The sequence below is a fragment of the Uranotaenia lowii genome, chromosome 2 (assembly GCF_029784155.1).
Source record: "Uranotaenia lowii strain MFRU-FL chromosome 2, ASM2978415v1, whole genome shotgun sequence".
In the NCBI taxonomy this organism is placed as follows: Eukaryota; Metazoa; Arthropoda; class Insecta; order Diptera; family Culicidae; genus Uranotaenia; species Uranotaenia lowii.
Window position 1 is genome coordinate 188,038,257 of NC_073692.1, and position 20,503 is coordinate 188,058,759.

The window sequence follows — 20,503 nt, forward strand, 5'->3', positions numbered from 1 at the left end:
GACCGAGGCACCTCGTAATGAAGTACGATATTGCAATAGCGACACCGAACTATAGACTTTTAATTGTAAGCGCTCGCGCGTTTGCGTTAAACGGTGCGTCCTGCGGACATTAAAAAGAATAAGCTCTCAAGGAGCGGGCGCTAACGAGCCTTTCGCGGCTGCGCATTAAAATTTTAAAGCAGTTGGAACGGATGAATTATGAGATCGAGTTCTACTCAGGAGACAACGGTTTTAACATTAATCCCAGATTGATTTGCAGGTTTTACGAGGCTGCAGCATTTTGTTGTTTTACACTGCTGCTCACTGATTTGTCCAATGGGCTAGGAATAATAATCTCAGAAAGGATTCGATCAATCTCCGGGGGAATTTTGTATTATAAATGTTTAGATTATGTTAATTTTGAGTTTTCAAAAAGAGAAGGTAGACACAACATGATCAATAACTGCCGTTAGTCGAACCCTTAAAAATGTTGATTTAAAAAAAATAGCATCACTTGATTTCACTAGATAAGATACACTACACTTTAAAGAATAAACACATCAGATAATCACTTACATAAAATGGCCATTACGAGCTTAACCGAAGAGTTAAATGGTATTTAAACACAAACACATCCGAAATTGAATGGGTCTGATGAAACCTAGGCTGTAAAGCATGGATCACGTTAAATCTGGCATAAAAAAGGATCTATCTCGGAGCTTTGTAAACAAAATAAAAATGTTTTGTACTCAACTTACTGTACTTGTAGGGTTTTTATTGCACTTTAAAGGAAAAGTTATAAAAAAAATATTGCGATGTTGTTTTGATGAAATTTCGAGCTTTCGTCGAGTACTACTCATCATAGTTTGGACACCCTGTTCTTTGACCTCAGAAACCATTTTGTTCCACAATTCTTCATCTCTGTTGCATCCCGAGTCGTCCTACCATTCTTCTTCATCTTCCGCTTGACAATGACCTAAAATTATTCGATAGGGCGGAATTGAGGGCAGTTGGGTGAGTTGATGTCCTTTTCGACAAATTCCACCCGTTGGCCCGATACCACTGTAGTACCTGTTTGCTGTAGTGGCAGCTTGCCAAATTTGGCGAATATTTTACGGGTCCTATGTTATCTGACCCAACGAAGGGTGCTGGTCCAGATAACATACCTCCCGCATTTTTAAAACTATGTGCTGCACCTTGAGCTGCCCCGATTTGCAGAGTTCTAAATCGTTCAATCACAGAAAGATCGTTCCCTAGAGCATGGAAAATTGCCGCAATCTCTCCAATACATAAATCGGGAAATGTTCACAGCGTGGAAAACTATCGTCCTATTTCGATTTTAAACTCCTTCTCGAAGATTTTTGAAGTCTTGATGCACGAACGGATATATGCTGCTGTTAAATCTTTGATTTGCGAGGCTCAACATGGTTTTGTGAAACAAAGGTCGACCGTTACCAACCTGATGTGCTACGTAAGCTCATTGAGTGACTGTATGGAGAAAGGTTGTCAAGTCGATTCTATCTACATTGATTTTGCGAAAGCATTCGACCGCGTTCCGCATAAAACACTAATTGAAAAGCTGGATCGTATAGGTTTCCCTGATTGGGCACTTGACTGGATTGCGTCGTACCTCAACGACCGTCATGCTTTCACGAAAGTCAACAGCTCACGTTCGAGAACATTTGCCATCCCATCAGGTGTACCTCAAGGAAGCCATCTCGGGCCTCTTCTCTCCATAATCTTCGTTAACGATCTCTGTGCAACTCTTCAATCCGATACGCTAATGTATGCCGACGATCTGAAGCTTTTTCGTAAGATTGTAAGCACTGTAGACTGTCTCGCCCTTCAAGCTGGCATTGTCTCGTTAGAAAACTGGTGCCGAATGAACGGAATGGAAGCCAATGCTAAAAAGTGTAAGATCATCAACTTTACCCGTTCCCGAAACATGATCAGATTTGACTACCAACTATCAGGTTTCTGCTTGGAGAATGTGAAGTCTATTCTTGACCTGGGAGTGAAAATTGATTACAGACTTACTTTCTCCGAACACATTGCGCTCACCTCTGCAAAAGGATTTGCTGCACTTGGGTTTTTGCGCCGGAACACCGAAGGTTTCGACGACGTATACGCACTGAAAGCCATTTATTGTTCGTCAGTTCGTAGCATACTGGAGTATGCCGTCCAGGTGTGGGCTCCTACTCAGATTACACAATGCAACCGCCTAGAACGGGTTCAACGCAGCTTCGTCAGATATGCTCTACGGCGTCTCCCGTGGAACGAACCGCTCCGACTTCCACCGTATGAGCATTTTTATTACCTTGACTCACCGCGTCGACTCCCCGTACATACTTCAACGTGTCAATATCTACGTTCCTACAAGGTCACTTCGACAACGCCAGTTTCTTTGGATACCCTATCATCGTACCGCATATGGCAGAAATCATCCTATTGACAAGTGTTGTGAACGTTTTAACTCAGTGTGTCACTTGTTTGATTTTAATATGTGTAAACGTAGGTTTAAATTAGCACTTAGCAGAATTTCTTAGATTTAAGCTATTAGTCTGGACGGTAATTCAACCAAAGACGATAATAAATTTAAAAAAATATTTCTTTGTGAGATCTAATGTACGAAAAAAAACGTTTTTTAGGCACTCCTCATTGTACATTTCGGTGTCTATGGTCTTGTTTTTTTACAAAAACTGGGGTTTTTCGCCCGCAGCGGCAAATACCTTGCCAGATCAAACATTCTCTAGCAAACTTATCGGCAAAAACGAATTTAAACTTGTCGGGGATATCACCCCGACCAGTGCAGTGGCTTTGTAAAATTTCTGGCCAGGAAGCGGCCCATAATCCATCTTCACGTACGTTTCATCATCCATGAGGATACATCCGTCGTACTTCGTTAGAACTTTGTTATATAAATTCCAGGCACGTCCTTGGCTACTACATTCTGCTCCAATGTTCGTATTGGTTGCTTACTCGCCCGATAAGATCGTATTCCTTCGTGCAGACGAATCCTTCTGACGGTGCACCGGTCGGCATTGAATTTCCTAGCGATGTGATAGTCCGACTGCCCCGGGTTTACCTTGATCGTTCTCAACATCTTTAAACGCAGTTTCCGATCCTTAGTTCCATTATGACAACCTGCTGATCGAGAGTATGCATCTCACGGAAACGTGTAACTTTTTTGAAACAAAGCAAATCGTAACGAAATTTTCAGCACTGATAGAGGCAACATTCTGAAACAAAGTACTGTCAAAACATTCCAGATCCGACAACTAGGAGCGCTTTGGTTTTATAAACAGTGCGTCCAGATTTTGGATTATCCATGCTTCAAATACATTTCACTAATTATTTCACTGGTTAGTTGCTTTATAAGAGAGATAAATAAGGGGTCCTCTGGTCCAAAATAAGTCCGTTACCCATCCATCTAGCAAAAACTTCAAGTTTGTACATTTCAACGTACTTTTTAAATTGAAAAATAGAAAGCATCCATTAAACCTAGCAGTAGGGGGATAACGGCAAGACGAGCACCTTATGCTCACGGGTGGTTAAAAAAAAGAAGTTGAGTGAACATTTGGGACTTGGTTGTGTGTGTATGGATTTACCCGAAACTTGGTCATCCGACACGAGCGTGCACGCGAGTCGGCCAGTCAGTCAGCGAGTGCGCTGCATGTGATACATCGATTAGTTCCCCCGGCTGATAGCGGCCCAATGGGCCACCGGTGCTTTTTCGGAACGTCGGATCGGTCTTCACATTTGGCGACCGTGACAGGTTTTTCTGTTTTGGAAGTCGGAATTGGAGACTCCTAGTACGAGAAGAAAAAAAGCGAACCGTAACAAAAAAAAAGTTGTAGCCATGATTCACGGTAAAATAATTTCATTTAAACAATGTTAAAATTAAGTAATTCTAGAACGTTTTTGAAATGGGTAATTTATATATCTATCTCGTGAAGAAGTGGTTTTAACTAACTACAATTGATGATTTTCAGATGCGTTTTCGGTTAGTGATGGAGGAATGGATTAAACTTTAGATATATATGAATTAAGGCTAGATGATAAGACCATAATATCAAGTCAGATTTGGAATCATCATATTTGAAAAGAAAGTTGAGATGAAAATTAATCAAAGCAGAGAGTTGAGAGGACCGCCTTAGCGTACTGAGGAGACAGCTTGAAATAAAAAGGCGAGTGGAGAGAACAGCCTAAGCGTTTGCATTACAACTTCCAGCGAGTTTAAAGGACAGCTTGAGATTGAAAGGTGAGTTGGGAGGACCACCTGAACATATTGACGCGAATTTCAAACGAGTTGAGAGGACAGCTTGACATTAAAAGGCGAGTTGAGAGGACAGTTTAAGCGTTTTGATTACAATTTGCAGCAAGTTGAGAGGACAGCTTGAGACCGGAGGCGAGTTGCGAGGACCGGCCAATCACATTGACTCGAATTTCAAGTTCGAGTTGAGAAAAATACTTGGTGAGAGGAAAATATTCAAGCGAATTGAGAAAACATCTCACCTTGAAGCGTGTTGAGTGGGCATATTGGTGAAAATGAAAACTCAAGGCGGTTCAAGATACTTTGAAACAAACTATTGAAAAGAGTTGAGACGACAGTTTGAAATTTCAACTCAAGTGACAATTGTGATAAAATAAAGCGAGTAAAAAGTATTAAAATTATAATACGTGCTGTAAATGAGACTAGAAAATACGTTGCGAGCATGTTGTGAGGTAAATTGGAAAATTAAAAAAAGGTCAGAGAGAAGAGCTGGAACATTGTGCCAAATTCAATTCAATAAATTTGTTAATATAGCTTGGGATAAAAATAATTCGTAAGATATGTATATCGAGAGAACGCATAAAATGTATAGTGATTTGTCTCACTCGTTATTTGAAGAAAACTGAACTATGATTTAAGAATACTCATAACTTTAAAATAAGATGTGCTTTGAAAAAAAGGGAATTGTATATTGATTTTGACAGTTTGTTCAGTTTTTAGTAAAACACAGCATAACTGAATCACGAACTATCATCACACTTGAAACTCAGAAACTGTGTTATTCTTTTTTCCATCATCCAAATTAAGAATTTTTTGATTAAAAGCTAGAAAATACTCAATTCATTTAAATAATCTAAAAATCATATTTTTCCGATCTCTCACTTCATTTGCGACATCAATTATTTCCTATAGTGTTGGTGGTGAGATTTTAATTTGTTTAACAACTTTGAAATAACAATCATTCATTTTGTTTCGAATAGCTTTTAAAATTTCCTTTTCTTATCCATTTATATTGAATCGGAAAAATAATCAAAAAGAAACTTACCAGTAACCTGTGATCTGTAACGTTAGTAGTCAAAACTGCTCACGGTCTTCAAGAAAGTTGGTTAATTTCACAAGGCAAAGAAATTTACAACATTTTCCAAGGTGCAATGAATTTAAGAGCAGAGTTTGCTTTATTTGTGGGGCGCTGATTTTGAAGTTTGAAGTTTTGAAGTTTTTTCCTAACTGAATCTTGTTTTTAAGATAATTTTTGGAAATATGTATAAAAATTATTTAAAAGTTTTAAGAACTTTGATGGAAAAACTTTAATAAAATTCAAATGTTTTGAAAATAAAAGTTTCCATTCAAAAATCAACAAAAAAAAGTTTAAGGAAGGTTTTCTTTAGGTTCAATTTTTTCCCATTACTACAAAATTCGGGAATTAGGGGAAATTAAAAAAAAAATTTCAATCAAATTTAATCTTCGATATTTTTTAAATAATAAGTTTGCAGTAATTTTGCAGTCTTCACCAAAGTTATTAAATGAGTTAAAATCTTTAAAATAAAAAAGACTTCATTTTGAGATGCCATAAAAAGTTACAATGATATGTTAAAAGACTCCTTGAATTGTAGAATTAGATTTTTTTAAACGTTGTATCGGGACATTTTTTTCTATCTGACAATTTGCATCGGTAGTCTTTGAATCTTGCCCAAAATTAAAAATGTGGATTATTTCTAAGAACTAAAATCACATGTATTTTTTCAGATTTCAAATATTTTTATTTTTCGAGTTACATTCTGTTAGATTTTTTTGTAAATAAAATAAAATCATATTTCAAAGCTTCACAACTCTGTTATTTCAAATTTGCAAATTTCCAAATAAAATATTTAAAAAAAATGTTAGTAATAACCTTTAACATGAAAAGATTTAATAAGTTTTAATTTTTTTTTTTTGTTTAGACGCACAGTTTTGTATAGGTGTCCGTCTCCACAGCGGGCCTGGCCGCTTTTTCTAATGTGCAAACACGAATAACTCTTGCAGGGCTCATCCGATTTGAATGAATTCATTTGGTTGTGTTCGCCGCGCGAAGAAAAACACAACGTTATTTCGAAAAAAAAATTTGTGGAATTTGAAAATAAATTTTATCGTATCAAATAAAGGCATGGCACCCAATTTTCATTTTTTTTTTTTTTTCATTGAAATCACCCAGAGTAGGAAGGTGCAAAAGAGATCAATGCTTATTGATACTCATCCACCTCCATGTAGGAAGTTTTTGCGCCCATTTTCATCGCCACTGTACTCTTCACGTAGCACCAGAGCATACAAAATTCACCGTCATCAGTCATAAAACTGTGACTGTGAAAAAGTTAAAGCAGTCGCATTCATAACAGACGCCTTCAATTGAGTAACCAAGCAAACAATCTCGCCTCAACCTTCAGTCAAATGAAGCGTCGGAATAATCATAGTCGCCTTCAGCCTGTCGTCGTCTTTTTGACTGTGACGGAATAATGTTTAGATGAAAAAAAAAAACCCAAGTTTCGTTATGGTCGTGACTGAAAAAAAAATCTGAAAACAACGATCATCGCTTCCGTTGTTGGAGATCAGTCCAGGATAGTCCGGGACCGGGACATTTTCGAACGTTACATCAACTGTCACGACCGATGAGAATTCGCTAGGGACTAGAAGGACAATATCGACTATGCGCAAAAAAATTGCCTTTCATAATTAACTATATTAAAATTCCTTTACAATATTGTAATTCCGCAATTGGTAGTATTTTTTGAATCCGAATTTTATTTGTTTTTGACACTGGCAAATCGCCCAACAAGCAATCCAAATACACAAAATTTTCCAAATCATACATAAAATGCTTCGAACCGACGCCGTCAACTTGCTTGACGACCGTCGTTTGAAAAATAACATCCGTCACATGAACAGAAATCCATGACGATAGTCAAGCTTTTCCAGTCCCTTGAAGCTTGACTAGTAGTCAAATGAGATTTGAAACGTGACGATAAAGGAAAATCAGCAACCATGTCAACTATGATGCTTGAAAAATGTCTGCTCTGCGTAGCACCAGTAAAATGGATACTTGGATGTAATTGTTAATCTTCTATATGGGGTGAAAAAAATGCTTTAAGCCTGAAAAGAGCTTATTTCCGAAAATAGTATTTTTGCTTCAGGAATAGGCATTAAAAAAAATTAAATCTGAATAACCCAAAGTTTTCCAAATTGCCCGTTTTTACCTGGGCAAATTCGGATATTATATAAAAATTTTGAGAAAGGTCCGTTCCTACCAAGGTTGCCGTAATAACAGAAAAATATATAATTTCACAGAAATTTGAGCCAATTTTCGTCACAGAACACAGAATTCTAGAAATATTCACAGATTTCACAGCATTTCAAAATGTTGGACGTTTTTTTTTAATTCAATTTTTTATGTCACTATAAATTTATGTGAATTATCTTTGAATTGGAAAAATATGATAAAATTGGTAATATTAATAGATTTTCCTTAAGTAATATGTAAAAAACGCAATTTGACATGATTTTTGTATGAAAATAATGAAAAAAGCATCACAGATAACCGTCACAAGAATTTTTGGGTAAAATCACAGAAAATCGGAATATTTTTCCGTCAATACACAGATTTTTTTCGGCAACCTTGGGTTCGACACCGGTTGCCCCAATTTTGTTGAAAAAATTCTGGATTCAGCCCGGTTTCATCAACTTTATTTGCAAAATCAAACAAAAAAATTCATTTAATTAATCAATTATAATGATTTTGGCGTAAAAACAAGAAATAGAACAAATTTTAGGAAAAATGATCATGAACGATTTCTTGAAGCTTGAAATATAATTCAACATCAACTTATGTGTTTTGATGAAAAAAAAAAGATTTTGGTGATTTTTTCTTGATTTTTTCCTGGATTTCGATTAAATTACGAATGAAATTTTGAAATTAAATACCGGATATTGTCGGGGTTTCTAAATAAATTAGCCCGGGCACATGCGGGAAAAATTCACCCTTAATTTATTCTGTTTTGTTAATTTTACAACCTTATTGATGAATTTCATATTACTCAAGGAGAATAGTATTCATCGATATTACTACAAATTTTTTTAAATATTCTTAATTGTTTTGATAACGATTAAATATTCTATTGAAAAATATTCTCTCCATATTCAAGGTAACATTTGGAATAGGCAAATTTAAATTTATTTAATTGATTTTATGAATGGTTCAGAATGTATATATTCAGTTAGTTTGAGAATGGAATGTCATAAATTATGTGATTCCAAGAGAATTTTATCATTGTTACAAAGAAAAACAATTTTAAAATTAGGAGACGTTAGAAAATCTCCTCATCTTCCTTCCATGCTTAGATGCTTGAAAACTAAACGGAATTAAGAACATAAATAAGGCTAACTTTTTTGAACTAAAACTCATAATCTGTATGAAAATTCAGCATCAGAAGTCAGAAACAGGTAAATGATTCAATAATGATGATAATACATTATTTTGAAATCAAGAACACAATTAAAGTCAAACTATTGAAAAAAAAGTTTAAAAAAATGTAATCAAATATTACTTAAGCCTAAATCAAAGTCTCTAAAATTGTGTACAGAATCTGAAGACGCGTTCTTTGAATTTAAAAATTGTATTCAAATATGAAATTGAAATTACTTTAGTCCTCTTCGTAAATTGAGAATTTTGAATGCCCTTTTCTAAAAAAGGATTTTTTTGATCCTTTGATTTGAAGAATTCGAATAATATTGTTTATGTTCTTATTTAATTTGAACAGAACTTAAGAATTCGTGTTTTGATAAATATAACGAAATGTAAATTGAAAAGAAGATCATTTAATTCGGAATAGATAATAAAATGCATTTCAGGTATCAGATATTGAAACAGGATGAAAAATATTTGAAGCATAAAAAATCGCGAAATTTCATATCATGAGAAGTGTTATTTAGAAACTCTGCAAAAAAATGTGTCATGCCTGCAAATTTGTTATACAGTGAAGAATACTTCTAACATGATTTTGGCGAAAAAAAGAAAAACAACTGGGTAAACTGAATAAAATGGCGAATCGTCATTGCCAACACATTTAAAAAAAACATTCTTTGGTGCACTTATCTTGGTGTTGATTGAAAATGAACATAACAATGTCTAGAATCCTCTGCAAACAAAGAAAACAATGTAAAATGGAAGAAAATTCATTTTTAAGCTAATCCCAGAAGATATTTGCTTTCAATTTTCGCTGAAAAAGAAGATATAAAAACTAATGAATTTCTTCGTTAATTTTAGCCTATAGAGGAAGGCATAAGTATTAAAATAGCTTAGAATATAAGTATGAGTGCTGAAAAAGGTAATTACAGGAAATTTGAATAAACGAAAAAACTGCGAAGCGAAAAACAACGCATTAATCCACGTTCAATATGATGGAAGCGTTAATGAACGTTTTCCTTAATTAATTAGCCAATTAATTAGTCCTTACTGTTATAAAGGTTACATTTATAGGTCAAAAGTAAGCGTTACAGAATTTATCTTGCATCCAGGCCGCCAGTTTCCGGGAAACTTAAAAAAAATAAAACTTGACCAGAAATCGGGCTAATTAGAGCAAAAACCGAACACTATACGAAGAAATGAAAAGAGAAACTAGAAAAAAAATCACTTCATACTTAAATTTTTCATCGAAGCATATCAACAGCATTCAAATAATTTCTGAAGCTTTCACAAAAATAATTGTTGTTTATTTTTAAAAACATCGTTTTTGTTTTGCAACGATGTGAAAAAAATCGGTCAGTTTTCAACAACGGGTAAACCCGGTTGAAACCAAACAATCTACAATTCTTCGGTCTAATAAATCTAAAAAATATATCAAACAATTCAGTGACCTTGATGGATCCTTAAAACCAAGAGACTGTAAGTAAATAGGAACAGTTCCTAAGCAATTCCGTTAAATTCACGATTTATGTATGCTTAACACCGTATGCAATTCTACAAAAGAACCATTGGACCGAATAAAAAAAACTTGATCAACTTATATGAAGTGGTAGCTTTTTGAATGCACCCCCTCAAAAATCAAAGCAATGAAAAAAGAACGACCCATTCTACTCTGTTTCTTTTCTGTTTCGACGGGTTCACCTTGAATGTTGAAAATTAAGATATTAATCTACTAATAGACATACATACATAAATAATTGTTGCTCGCGCTCGGCGTTTGTTCCCTTTCATGTCATGCGCGCTCGGGCTAGATACATACAACAACAATCTTATGACGCCTGCCTCTTTATTATTCACGTCTAAAAGTGCAACTGCAAGAATGAATGCACCTCCAAATAAATCGTTTCCAGATTAGAGATTCGGTCGGAAACATGGGCAACTGACCGAACAAAAATGCAACCTGCAACTATTAATAGGGTATGTCAATTTTTCATTGATCTTTTTTTTTTTGTTAATTTGACCGAAGGATATTTATTCAAAATTTGTTCATCGGGAAAAAAATCAACAATTTAAAAAAAAAAATATTTCATTCATGAGCAATGAGATGTAAACCAAACCCGGAAAATGAGAGGTTTAGATTTTTATTGTTAAGCTGGTAAATGGTGGATAATGTGCAACACGAGACCCCATAGTGGTCATATCACCTCTTATTCACAACTCCTATCTCTACCTCCCCGCGGTGCCGGCTGGGGTGCGAGTAACCTAAGCGGAGATCGGGTACCCAACCCCGGTGGATGCTTTGGTCGCATGCAGACTGAGAAGGTGGCCGCACGCGTCTGTTCCCCAGGTCAGGGGCGGCGTGCAACAACAACCGAGCGTCTGTTCTCCAGGTCAGGGGCGGCTCAAGCAGCGTCTGTCTCGCAGCGAGCGGCTGAATCTATGAAATGCGGCTCCCGCCAGCTAAGGCCAAGATGGCAGCCCCATCGCGGGATAGGGACTTTAGGCTAACAACCTACTGTTCCCGACTTGAAATTGTTACGGAATCCGAAAGAAATGACCGACCTGGAACTTTGGCAACGACTTTTAGCATGAAAACACGGACACGAATTGGAACTTGGAACGTTTTAACCCTTGCCCAACAAGGCAAACTGGAACAACTTGCTAGAGAGGCTAGCCGCCTCAAGCTTGAAATTCTGGGACTGAGCGAAGTCCGTTGGCCTAATACTGGAGAACACAAGACACAATCCGGGCAAGTCCTGCTTTACTCTGGCATACGAGGAGAACACGCTACTCGGGAACGAGGAGTTGGTTTCCTGTTAAGCCCGCAGGCCTACGCGGCCCTCATTAGATGGGAACCAATAAACGAAAGAATAATCGTAGCCAGATTCAGAACACGGGTTAGAAACCTTACAATGGTCCAGTGTTATGCGCCAACTGACGTTGCCGACTTGCAGGAGAAAGAGCAGTTTTACAGTCAACTGAACAGCGTGGTAGAGAAAATTCCGAAGGGTGACATTCAAATCCATTTGGGCGACTTCAACGCAAAGATTGGCTCCGACAATCAGGACCTTGAGCGCATCATGGGGCGCCATGGTCTAGGACAGATGAGCGAAAACGGAGAGCTGTTTGTAGAATTTTGTGGCAACAACAACATGGTGATCGGTGGATCGCTCTTCCCCCATCGACCAGCACATAAGGTCACTTGGGTATCCCGAGATGGCCGAACAGAAAATCAAATTGACCACATCTGCATCAGCCGAAAATGGAGAAGGAGCCTTCTTGATGTCCGTAACAAACGAAGCGCAGACATTGCATCTGACCATCACCTCGTCCTTGGCGAAATACGACTGAGAGTTGCGCGTGTCCAACGGCGCGAGGAGAAAGTCGGGTGTCGATACGACGTCCGCCGGTTGGAGAATCCAGAGGTGAAAAGGGCATACGTTGAACAGCTAGAATCCCGAGCCTCGGAATTGCCAACAGACGGAACAGTCGAAGAACAGTGGTGTGGAATCAAGAATGCTTTTATCACGACGAGCCATGGTACTCTTGGTAAAGTGTGTGGAAGAAGAAGTGAATGGATGTCGGATGAAACTTGGAGGATGGTCGATGATCGGAGAAAGGCGAAAGTCGGAATTGAGCAGGCATGTACCGGGTCAGCCAAAGCAGCCGCCCGCTTACGATATGCGGAGCTGGAAAAGGCAGTTAAACGAGCTTGTAGACGAGACAAGAGAGCCTGGACAAACTCCCTAGCCGAAGAGGGAGAAAGAGCCGCCGCCAATGGAGATATCCGATTACTTTATGACATTTCTCGCCGCCTCAGTGGTGCAAGGACAGATGCAAGAATGCCGCTGAAAGACCGAGCAGGTCAGTTATTGACCGATCGAACAGATCAGCTCAAACGATGGACTGAGCACTTCGAACAACTCTTCCGAGTCACGAATAGCGATGGCCAACAGAATCCGCAGCTCGAAGCGCCAACAGTAAGTCGCATAAATGGCGTCAACTCGGAAGCGCCTTCGCTGGCTGAAATAGAAGCGGTAATCAAGAACATGAAATCCAACAAAGCACCTGGGATCGATTGCATCCCTGCTGAAATGCTGAAAGCCGACCCTGCCCTGTCAGCACAAATGTTGCACCGTCTCTTCGCCGACATCTGGGATACTGCAACATTCCCGGCCGACTGGATGCAGGGTATCCTCGTAAAGGTCCCGAAGAAAGGAGACCTGACAGAGTGCGGTAACTGGCGAGGCATAACGTTGATCTGTACAACCCTCAAAGTACTCTGCAAAGTGATCCTGAACAGGATCCAGGAGAAAATTGACGCTACACTCCGACGGCAACAAGCTGGATTCCGATCCGGAAGATCATGTGTGGACCACATCACAACGCTACGAATCATACTGGAACAAATCAACGAATTCCAGGACTCTCTTCTGCTGGTGTTCGTTGATTTCGAAAAAGCATTCGACCGACTTAACCATGAAAACATCTGGGCGGCTCTAAGGCGACGAGGGGTCCCAGAGAAACTAGTCCATCTCATCGAAGCACAATACGAGGCATTTTCATGCAAGGTCTTGCACGATGGTGTCTTGTCCGAACCAATCCCGGTAACTGCTGGAGTGAGACAAGGATGTATTTTATCACCGCTACTTTTTCTCATCGTAATGGATGAGATTCTGACTGGATCGATCGACTGTGCACCGAACCGAGGATTGCCGTGGAATCCTACAACAATGGAGCAACTGAACGACCTTGACCTGGCTGACGATATTGTTTTGCTCGCCCAAACACAACCGGATATGCAGAGCAAACTCGACGACCTCACCGAAAGTTCCAAGGCAGCAGGTCTCAAAGTCAATGTCGGAAAGACCAAGTCTATGGAGATCAACACAGCAAATCCCTCCAGTTTCATGGTAGCTGGGCAACAAGTGGAGAAAGTGGAGTGCTTCCAGTATCTTGGTAGCCAGATAACGCCTGATGGTGGTACCAGGAAAGACATCGAAACCCGGATCAGAAAGGCCCGATTTGCGTTTGCGAGTCTCCGAAACATCTGGCGGTCACGCCAGATCTCTCTACGAACAAAAATCCGAATCTTCAACTCAAACGTCAAATCCGTATTGCTGTACGGGTGCGAAACTTGGTGCACATATGCGGTGACGACGCGAAAACTGCAAGTATTTGTAAACCGCTGCCTGCGGAATATCATCCGCGCTTGGTGGCCTGGCAACTGGATCTCGAATGAGGAACTACATCGCCGGTGTCATCAAAGGGCGCTAGAAATCGAGATTCGGGAACGTAAGTGGAGATGGATTGGGCACACACTGCGAAAAGATGAAAACGAGATTTGCAGAGAAGCGCTAGATTGGAATCCAGAAGGTCATCGAAGAAGAGGCAGACCCAGAAACTCGTGGCGGCGAAGCCTAGCCGCTGAAATCCGAACTGTCGACGAGAATCTTGACTGGGACCAGGTGAAGACGCTGGCTCCGGATCGTCAACAGTGGAGGTCTTTTACAACGGCCCTATGCACCGGTGGATCGGCGCGGGATCATTAAGTAAAGTAAGTAAGTAAGTAAACAAAACCCCCAACAATAACCACTTCCTAGTAATGAACAAAAATCGTCAAGTGCAACAAATCGCATTTAACTGGAGCTAGAAAACTCACGAACGCTGGTTTTGTTGGGGGTGCCGTATGCACTTTTGTTGCAACATGACTTCCGTGCTTCGTTCATCGTTGGGGCTCTGAGTTGCATTCAAGCCATGACTATGAATGGATATTGCAGCTGCTGCAATTGCAAAAGAAATAAAACGACATCTACCGGAACAAATGGCGCCTTTCGAGTATGGTTCGTTGCCAGCATTTTAGCATTTTGAAGGCCTGTGGCATGAGTTCTTTTCCTCATTTTCTGCTGCTGACAGCTCTCGAAATGGTCGTATTATTATTTGGTGCAGAAAGGGACGGAAAAGTAGCACATCTCTTTTTTGATGGAAGGCTGACGACAAATTTGCATATTTTGTCATACTTTTGAAACCACGATTGAAATTATGCCACCTGTCGAGTCTTCCCTGGGAACTACAGAACTTGGATTAACATATGTACAGAGATAAGAAATAAATTAATAAAAAGGCTCAATTTCGCAGATTAAAAGTTCCATTATTGGAATCAGTCCCAGAATGTGATTCCTCTTCTCTTGTGTGCAATCAGATAAGAAAGTTCATGTTTTAAAACCGCTCCAAGTGCCATCCAATCGAAAATATCACCCGATTTATAGCGTTCCCTCAATTAACTCCTATAAAACATGAATGATCCTCTTGATTAAATTACCTTTATCTGCTTTTTTTCTTCTTCCAGAAACTGTGCTGCAGGTTCTGCTGACTCGGTCAACTTTTTTTGGTGAGTATTTGGCAGCTAATCCAGAAAAAAACACATATCACAAGAAAGATCCCTATACAATCAATCCACAAAAGCAACTCAAAAACGGTGGGAAAGGAACCTTTCTCGCAATGAGAGACCCATACAATATTTTCATACAATAATCACATAAATTATGGACATGAGTGTACCTTTCACCAGAGACGGGGGTTGCAAATTCAGTCGAACAAGAACCAAAACGAAAAAACCCAAGTGCACAGGTTCTCCAATTAAAATTCTGGAAGAGAAAGGTCGAAGGGACGACTTGGACTACAGAATGAAGTGGATAGTGTAGGTAAAAGCAAAACGTAACCATTCTGATGACACAGTTTCGGTGCTAAAAAGAAAATTCCGCAAAAAACTGGAGCTATTTCGGCTTTTCAGAATGGGCTTATCAGTTGGATTCCGACACATGCTTTCAGATCAAGCTGAGAATGGGTAGGTGTATAATGTGGGTCAAGCACGTGGGAGCTTGGCATGTTGCGGAGCTATCGTTTTTGGACTTTCGAAATGCAAAAAGGATGAATGTGCATTAAGAACTTTTTTTCAATTCAAGATCATTAAGAAGAGGAAGTAAGTTATCTTGTGGAAAAATAAAAGAAATAACAGTTTTGAATATTTTCGTTAATTATTTCGAATGTACTGTCGCATAGTTCGCATAACAACATATAATTACATCGTACAAAGCAGAACAATTATTTCTTCTAAATGTCGAAAGATACTAAATGAATATAAGTATTCAGTTTGAGACTTGAATGGCAAAAAAACTTGAAAAATAGCACTAAGCTAGTTAAAAAAAGAAACAATTCCCTAAAATGTTGTATGACAACTTGAGATTAGTAAAGTTTTCGATTTGAAATGTATTTAGAATTTTAGATTCTTGATGTGTCTCAGTGAGATTAAATAATTCTGCCTCTCCTTAGCCAAGAAATATAACGGTGAACAGACTTCAGTTTGAGAGATTTGATATTGTTTGTTGTGTTCAGAGATGAATACTTTGAAACTTTTTTGAAGTAAGTCTTTCTTTTTAGAATTTCCTGAATAAATTTTGTTGAACAAGTGATTCGAAAAACAAATTTATTTACAGACACAAATTTTGTATGATGTCAGGCCCGGGTTTTTCTTTCATATGCCATACCATAGAATACATAATATTTTAAACATGAACAGGAACTGGGAACGAGTTCAGTATCTGGCCATTATATCTGCTTAAATAGAAGGTAGTTTCTGATATCTTCAAACAATAATTGTTAATACACCATGCGCAAACATTGCGGAAAGGCTTTTTAACCACCAAATCTAAAATGAAAACTTTGATTACAGCTGCCAAATGCAAAATTCAAATCGTACTTTGCCAATAACTCAATCACCAACATAAATTTTCTGTTAAACAAAATTAAAGATAGACATTAACATTTATTTCATTCCACCATTGATCGCTTAGTGTGTGCTTCATCGAAAACAGATCAAATTTTCCCCTTTTTACAATTGGGCAGAACCATTAAGATTTATGACTTAGAATCCGAAATTAAAAGAAGAAGAAAAAGAATTAAATTCAAATTCTATGGAGAGACAGATATAAGAGTTCAAGAGTGAAATTCAAAATTTTATATCATATTTTTTTAAAATTAAATCAATTAATTAACGTAACAAACATAGTGTACAATTTCCAAGTTACATAATACGATTGACGTTTCCTACTCTATCTTTTCTAACAATAAATTTATCATGCACAAAACACAACGTTTGATTCACAGAGACTTCCTAAAATATGTTCTTTATTGAACTGTTAAGAGAAAATTACATATTATTTATTTGGTAAGCATTCCAGATTCCTCGGATTTATTCGGACATGTGAAGGTTTTCAAAGAAAAGTGGACAAGAGATACAAAGTACGGTTGTCATAATATTTATAAAAAAAGGTCCGTATGAATTCAAGTAAGGTTCATTTTCTTTAAAGGTTAGCTTCAGCTAAATGGGTTAATTGGCTTTTTGGGAGTTTGAAACATGATTTGAACGCTGTTAATTTGTTTCGATGAAAAAATTAGGTATTTTTCCTCACTTTCTTGTCAAGTTTTCAAATGGCTCGATTATGAATGTATAGCGAGCCACCCTTAATATGTATTAGAATGAAACAATTCGGTATATTATTTCATGGGGATACCCTTAGCCGGTATATTTTTCGATTTAATTCCAATTTTCTAGTTTTTTTCATTCTTTCATCGAACTCAAAGCAGCATGATTGAAATAAAGTTTTAAAAAAAATTTCTTCGGGGGGGGGGGGGGGGCTTGAGTCAGAGGCCAGGACTGGGAAATGACTTCACATGCCCCCCCCCCCCCCTCTTAATACGGCCTTGTATGTTGTAACTTTGCTCTACGCTTATAATAAGGTAGTCAAATTGCCCGGATTTATTCAGGTTTGACCGAATATTTAATATGATTCTGAGAAAAGTCCGTTTCGGCCCAGTTGCCCGGATTTCGCCCAAGTTTATTCTCATTCTCATTCCTAAATCAAATTTTAAAAAAGCAAATTGTGTTGAATAATTTTTTATTTATACATCCAAGATGAATTTTTTTTTTCAAGTCTCATTAAAATAATCATGAAAGATTTTTGGAAACACGATTTGAAATCTACTGATAAATTTTTGGCTCGTTTGGAAGAAACTCTTGAAAAACATGCTTTATAACTTGAAAATGGTGGCGATACGTCGAGGAATTTTTTTTTGTGTAATAAACAAAGATTTTCTTAAAGAACTTCTAATAAACGGTTTGCATAAGAATATCAAATTAACTTGCGAAATAGAAAAAGACAGGAAATTACCTTCCCTGGATATTCTTGTATGAAGAGATGAAGGCCTATTCCAAATCAAAATTTACAGAAAGCCGACGAATACCATGAGGGTAATACCAAGCACCTCCAGCCAATCGTTTTACCATAAGACGGCGGCGTTTCATCACATGATCCATCGAATGAACTCCATTCCTCTCTCAACCGAAGGAAGAGAAGAAGAGCTTTAATATATTTTCTAAATGGCTAATAAAATTCAAATTTAAATTTAAATTTTTTCAACTCCCATTCCGAAGAGTTTCAACGAAGATCCATGAGATTCAACAGTGTCAACGCTCTTGACTTGTAAGGAAAGTTGACAAAGTATGAAATTGAACTAGTGTTCACTAGCTCAAATAATCAACTGAAATCCAGCTTAAGATCGACGAAACTGACACTTATAGCAAGTCCGTCCAATTTGCGTTTTTGTTGAAATTAATAAAGCGGCATTGAAAAAGCGCTAAAAGTCCAACGTTCTGTTGAAAATCATTTGCTGGGCCCTTATGGCTGTGGGACCGACATGCGATGATTTATGCCATATGGGACCAACTTGCAATCATTCGTTCAATGAGACAAATTTACTTGAGGTTTTTTTCAATGTTCATCAGAAAAAAAAGTGTTGAAAACAAAGTTTTCTCTTGAAACTACAGATAAAATTAAAGTAATTCCAGCGATAAACTGAAAAATGATGAAAACGCAAATGAGAAGGACTTGCTATGAGAAACAATAATGATCCAGTAGATCTCCTTCATAGATTTGGTGTGTACAAAATTAATTGTTCCGACTGTGATAAGATGTACATTAGACAAACCAAATTTAGCTATTTAGATCGGTTTCAAAGAAGAATAACCTTCCGCTTCCTTCACAGTATCCTCAGAATCCTAAATTTGTAGTAGCATTGCATTGAGTGAATTTGGTCACTCTATAGATCGGGAAAATGTTTCGCTGATTCGGATTTGTATCAAATATACTCTAGAAAAAACTCACAAATAAACATATCATGGGACAACTCCTTTTTACGAACAAATAACTCATTACGAACAAATAACTCATTACGAACAAATGGATATAAATTTTATATTTGCTTCAAGTACTGAGTTTCTCAATTTCTTATTTATATGAAACTAGCTGACACGGTGTGCTTTGCTACACCTTCTAAAAATAATAAAATTAGCAAAAAAAATTATAATTTTTTTGTTGGTATACATCCATTTTAAAATGAGAACTGCAGCTGGAAATGATTTTACCTTATTTAGTTAAACTTGATCCTTTGCTTTGCTTAACTTTATGCTTTGCTTTGTTTACCAATATCTGAAATGTTTACTGTTTTTTTGTAAGCTTCATGAGTTTTTTAGTTATGACATAATTTGTGTATTGTTGGTATTGATTCTTCACCCTCTCCTTCTTCCAAAGATTTCAAGGCTCACGGACTTTTTTATTTGGTTTTTGTTGGCTAAAGGGGCTCACAAACTGTCACCACCTCACCTAATTTTAATCACCTTAACAACGTCACAATGCCACATATGGCTCCATTTTCGGATAAGTTTTCGAGTTATCCAAATAAAATAAGAATAAATTTGTCTCTTTTCCTTCCTACCTACCTACTAACCTAAAAAAAGGGTCCACAATAATTCGTACGCAAACCACCTCGCTTATAAATGATGGTCCCTTTTGATTATTAAGTGCTCAATTTTATGCTAAAAATAGCTTTATGGGAGCTCCCCTTCCCTTTATATTTTCCATCCTCCACTTCTTGAAAAAATCGATATGTTTATAAGAAACGGCTATCTATCTTATAAACATACCGATTTTGTCGTACTCAAAAGCTCTCTATTTTTTAGATGAGTTCTCAATTTTAGCTTAGCTTAGCTTAGCTTGATTAACTACTCACATCCACCTTAAACTGTAAAACCCGAAATGCATGGTTGAAGAAAATGTATGCATGACTTGTTCAAAAATCTAATTATGATAACAATCATTTCGAGCTCCACGATCGCTGGCGTGGCTCAGTAGAACAAGTTCCACATCGCCAATGGTTGCTACTCCGTGATTGACCGAAGCCATCAATTCTATTCAGAGGTCAAATGAATGGTGCTTGGGATTAGCAGCTCATTCACACTGCTCAAAACTGATGCTCTCTCTTTTAACGTCAATAACGGCGCCGGCCACGTCCTGGTAGTCAATAGATAGATTGGAAGAAAGAGAAAAGGATGAAAGATCTATTTTGTGCTTTAGGACCGAGGTTACCTCTGCATCCTAGCAAAACAATTTCAGTTGGGAGAGAAGTTGAAGGAATTGATTGGGAGACACTTTTGACTAGTGTTACGGTGAACAATAAATTTTGTTTTCCTGACTCATAAAGCTTCTATAGAATGCTTTCAGTTCATTAGCAGGCATGAGTATGTAAGGTTAAATGGTGATAAAAAAAAGTTAACGACTTTTACCAAGTATAAGCTTTAATTTTTAAAAATAATTATTTTATATAGTCGCTTAATCCAATGGCATATCAAGTTGACGTTTAACCGATTTTTTTATTTGAGAGCTCTCTATGAAAATCCTAACTTGAATTGCAACAAGTTAAGC

At 37.6% G+C, this 20,503-nt stretch overlaps 1 protein-coding gene across 1 annotated transcript in view; it reads left to right on the top strand.

Annotated features, from left to right (window-relative positions):
• Positions 1-20,503, top strand: part of LOC129749140 (uncharacterized) — a 389,660-nt gene that overhangs the window by 116,454 nt on the left and 252,703 nt on the right. The window contains exon 2 of the mRNA XM_055744027.1: positions 15,034-15,075. The gene's annotated coding sequence lies outside the window, so the exon portion shown is untranslated. The remainder of the gene's footprint in view (positions 1-15,033; positions 15,076-20,503) is intronic.